We start from the raw sequence: 5,037 nt of genomic DNA on the forward strand, positions 1-5,037 counted from the left end.
GCACGAGGGAAATGCCAAAGCTCAGCCTCTGAGTCACTGCACTAGAAGAAACTGGTAGCATGAACAGCTTTAAATACATCTGGAGTGGAATGATGTTTATTTGCCGTTTGTCCTTGAAAAGAATGAACTGGGGATTTCCTGGTAACACCCAGGGCCTCCTCCTAAATGAAGAATGCTTTTTACCTTGTCACCACACACTTGTTAGGTGGGAGACAAGAAATGACCTTCCTGGCATCAGGGGAAAGTGTTCACTTCAACAATGATCAGAGATACTTGAAAACTAACAAAATGAGGAAAGAAACGGTTAAGTATTGGTTTAACTACATAAGAGCGATACTAGTGAGTCCTTTTTGTGTTCTATTTACATTTATTGTGCAATATGATATCGGATCACACAGATTTTGTATACTTAATATAGATGGTTTTGTTTTACAGCACCAAGTTCTTCCCACTGGACCTCTCCTACCACATTTGAGATGGTTACAGAGAAGGCCTTGTCCAGTCCCCAGGCCATACCTCCACCTTGTCACACGTAAACATCCAGTGTACAGATATAACTGAGCCAATTTCACCATCAGAACAGCCAAGCCATTCTCAAGGAGGGAACACATTAACTGAAAGCCATACTTTGGGGGATTTTGAAAGGTTGAACAGGGAGAACCAAGGGCTATCATTCCAGGGCTTGATACTGGCCTCAAGGTGTCAATTAGAGATAATAATATTTGATATTAAAACAGGTGTCAATTAGAGATAATAACAGAGACCTTCACCAAGTGTACAAGAATAAATTAAGTGCTCAGTTATCTTTGGGAAACTCTAATGCCCAAGACTTGCTCTGTTAAAGGGGAGGCAAAAGTAGGTCATAGGATCTCAGCTTAGAAGGAAGGCTGGACTCGAGAGCAGGTAGGCTGAGCACCTGAGCCTACTGGGAAAGAGAATGCTTCGCGGGGCCACAGGGCAGAAAAACAGGGCACCCTCCCAAGAGCCTGTATGGGCATCTTCGCCAAGTTGTCATTTATGTTTAGAAGAGTATTTATTATGTTTACCTGAGATTTATTACAGAAGAAGAATATTGTCAATGGACCAACTTCTAATGGCTAACCAACTGGCAAACAAGCCAAGAGTCCTGCATTCAATTCTCACATTTATCGCTGACTCATTGCTAGTTCCTGGGAAAGCTATTTGATTTCTGTCACTTCAGTGGTATCCGTCAATGAAATGCAGGAAAGACTGTGGCCTCAGCCTGCACCTTAGGAACATAAGAACCATGCAGGAAGGCCAAGGCCCACCAGGAGAGCCGCCACTCAAACACCACTGAATCCCGCTGAGTCTGTGATGAGAAACTCTGTTCCCACAACTGCCTGTGGAGGAGGGGAAAAGTGTGGGTCGTGAAATTCGTGCAATAATTCAAAAAGTAACCAAAGTAAGAAAAGTGGATATGAATACTAAACAGCCTGAGATATCAAAGGAACTCGAGACAAATGATGAAAAATATAAGACATAGATGGGAGCACAGTACAACATCCAAATAATAAAGAAGAAAATATCCCACTTGCTAGTGCATGCTGAGGATATCATATCATGGAGAAGTCGCGGAGAACCACAACCTTTAACACTGCGGTTGTGGAGTACAGTTTGGCCATTCGAAGGCATAAATAAAAATAACAGCCAATTGAAATTGGGAAGGAAGGTTTAAAAGGGGGGATGGATAGGGAGGATTAAAGTAAAAGACAAAGTTAAGAGAATCTTAGAAGCTTATTTCAAAAATTAAAAGCTGCAGAATTAAATGAGGAACAGAAAGTAAAATAGTCCTGAATATGCAGGATGTCTCTTTGGCATCTTTCTCTCTTACTAACTTTTAATTCCTCCTTCTTACATAAATGACTTCAAGTTATTGCCCATTTCAGAATCTTCTGACTTTTAAAAATTGCCTTACAGAGTTATGAAGACAATATTTGGTTTTTGGTGTTTTGTCTGGATTTTTGTTTTGTTTTGTTTTGTTTTGGGGATCGCCCAGACTGGAGTTTAGTGGCACGATCATAGCTCACTGTAGCCTCAAACTCCTGGGCTCAAGCGATCCTCCCACCTCGGCCTCCAGAGTATTTGTAAATGTCAGTGGGATAACTGAAGGGTGGTGGTTCATGACGAGACAAAGAAAACGATAGCTCAAGAACAAGAATGCGTCTGTGTTTAGCCTGTGCTTCCCAGGAAGCGAGGCTCTGGGACTCGTCCCTGTTTGTACTTTACACCATCGCCTTAGGGGTTCACTTTGAGAGGAATCAATGAAATGGATTTTTTTTCATGTGTAAAACTGAGTACAAGATCTTGGACCCACTTAAGGGAACAAAAACGTAGTAACCTCGCATTTCTCAATGCCAAGTCGTAACTGTCCCTGTGCAAGGCTGTCACTGCGCAAGGCTGTCACTGCACCTTCCAGGTGTCATCACGTAGCCATGCCTGGCCAGGCCCTATCACAGACCCCACATGGGTCAGTAATTTCTCCCATTCCTGAGTGGTGTTCTTCAATTGTGATTTAGGAGAAACAAGTAAATTAGGTTTTTTAAATTATACTCTAAGCAAACCTATAAAGCAGTTTTATTAAACAATGTGCTGCACATATCTCGACTAATTACTGATGTGCCATACAGATAGCGTTTTAGTATTAACCACCAATCTCTCTGGCCCCAGGTGGCTAAGTGAGCGTCTCAGATCTGTCTGTCCTCAGAGTCTTTATGTCTTTATCTGTTGTCTGATTCTGGGCATTTTTCACATGTATAGTCACATACAACACACGTGTCCATCTACAAATGTCTTCCAGACGACTTCTGAATTTACTTAATGGCCAGTCATTGAATTATAAGGCTTTACTATCCTAACTGAAAAGATTTTTAAACTGTTCCTATTATCCTGTATTTCCCGATGCTGGTCTGTAGAACACACAGAGAAAACTACCAGGGAGTAACTTCAAAACACAGATTCCTGGGGCCCATGTCCAAAGATGCAGAGTCAGAAGTAATCAGGAATCTATACTTTAAACATATTTAATAGCAAGTGTTAAGGCCCCAAAATCTGTATTTTTAACCTATTTCTCACAAAGACTAAAAAAATGGATGAGGGGACATGCAACATGGTGTCATTGTTCTGAGTACAAAGTGCCCGAGCTCAAATATCAACTCTCGCTTTGACTCCCTGTGCACACTCGGGCAGGTTACTTTCTCTCTCGGCCTCAAATGCCCCGTTTGGGGTTAGGGGGTCGTGGTATGCACCATTTGGGGTTAGGGGGTCGTGGTATGCCCCGTTTGGGGTTAGGGGGTCGTGGTATGCACCGCCCTGTCGTGAGGATTGAAGGAATCAACACCTGCCGATTCTTGAAACAGTGTCAATACCTTGAAAGAATATTAGCAAACACTCAAAAAACCTTAATTATTTCTTGCTTTATACACTTCTATATATTGTTTTGAGGGTTTTTTTTTTTTCCCAAATAAGCATTTAACTACTTTTGTCATTTTTGAAAATCTTACCCCTCTAGGGGGGACTGTGATACCAGGGGGACTTACTCGTGCTCTGAGCTGCCTGGGTCTTGGCTCTCCCTCCGCCCCGTCCGTCCATGCCCTGGGCGAGCTCCCCCTCTCAAAGGCGCCCCTTCCTCTTGGACTCCCGCTCCTTCAGGGCTGGCCTCGTGCCTCCTGCAAAATTGGTTAAAGCCACCCTGGCTGCTGGGCCACAGACCCCTTCACGGCTGCCTGCCTCTTCCCCACGACACCACGGGCCGGCCTGTTCCCAGCTCTCACCCTGCCCCACCCCGCCCCACCCCATTTGGCTCCATCACAGAATCCTACACCTTTGCTTTACAGCCCTTAGCACGAGTTCTAACTCGATATGAGTTTCCTAAACTAATGGGGACTAAACCCCGTCTAGTTTTTTCATCGTTGTCTTTTAGCTCCTAGTACTCTTCTTGGCACAAAGATGGCACTCAATAAAACATTTTAAATGGATGGATGACTAAATGGCTCCCCCCACCCCACATTGCCTGAGCCCCCTGCCTGTGTCAGGCAACCCACCTGTGGGCAGGTGCAGCCTGTACAACAGGAGAGTTCGCCGACCCCCGGGCCTGGTGCAGAGGAGAAATTCACTGGTGGGTACGAAGCAGCGTCGCCTCTGGGCTGGGTCCTGTGCTGTCGCTCGGTAATGGCCCCTCCCACAGCCGCAGGAACGGGAATGAAATCACGACGCTGCAAAAGGAACCCACTCTATTCGACTACTGCATTTCCATCAGAAACACGGTGGAGAATTTTAAACCCTTTCTGTCCTCCCCACCCACCCCCAACCAAGACAGACCCCCACCTGAGAGGCCAGTGGACAAGCTCTACAACTCCTCCCTCGTGACAGGTCCTCCTCAAAGCTGCGAAGTGACTTGTGCTGCCTGATTACCAGGTAAAATAAAATGGCGATAGGTTCCAATTGTTTCCAAAAAGGCTTCGGTGATTTGTAGATTAGCCAATATGTTTTTTCTAACCAAATAACCCACAGACATTAGATAGTTTTGAACTTCTTGGATGAGATGTACTAAAACAAATATTGCCTTTCATGCTAATGTAGCAGTGAAAGTGAATTATGCTCCAAACCCCAGTCTATCAAAATATAGACACTTTACCCAGTTCCTGTGCTAGATCTTCAGCTCGTTTATTTCCATCCTCGAGAAACACTGATTTACATTATTTAGTAGAAGATGCGGAGGGCTGGCAGGAATTTGTTCTGACTTTGCCACCTAGGACATGTTGCTTCCTCACCTGCTAAATCTTATGTTTCATTATTGTGATTTCATTTTAAAGTTTCCCTGTTTGGGCCTCCGATTTCTACATAATTCCTCAGCATGAAGAAAAAAGGACAATTAAAATATGTGCTCGCTGACAAGCTAATCTTCTGATCCTGAGAATTGCGTTTACTTCTCTTTCATCCTCCCTTGTTAAGTACACCTCTAGGAGTGACTTCATGCAATTTGCAACACACCACACCCTTCGTGGGGCAGTGACTAAA

Source organism: Propithecus coquereli, unplaced genomic scaffold (assembly GCF_000956105.1).
Source record: "Propithecus coquereli isolate 6110/MARCELLA unplaced genomic scaffold, Pcoq_1.0 Scaffold146, whole genome shotgun sequence".
In the NCBI taxonomy this organism is placed as follows: domain Eukaryota; kingdom Metazoa; phylum Chordata; class Mammalia; order Primates; family Indriidae; genus Propithecus; species Propithecus coquereli.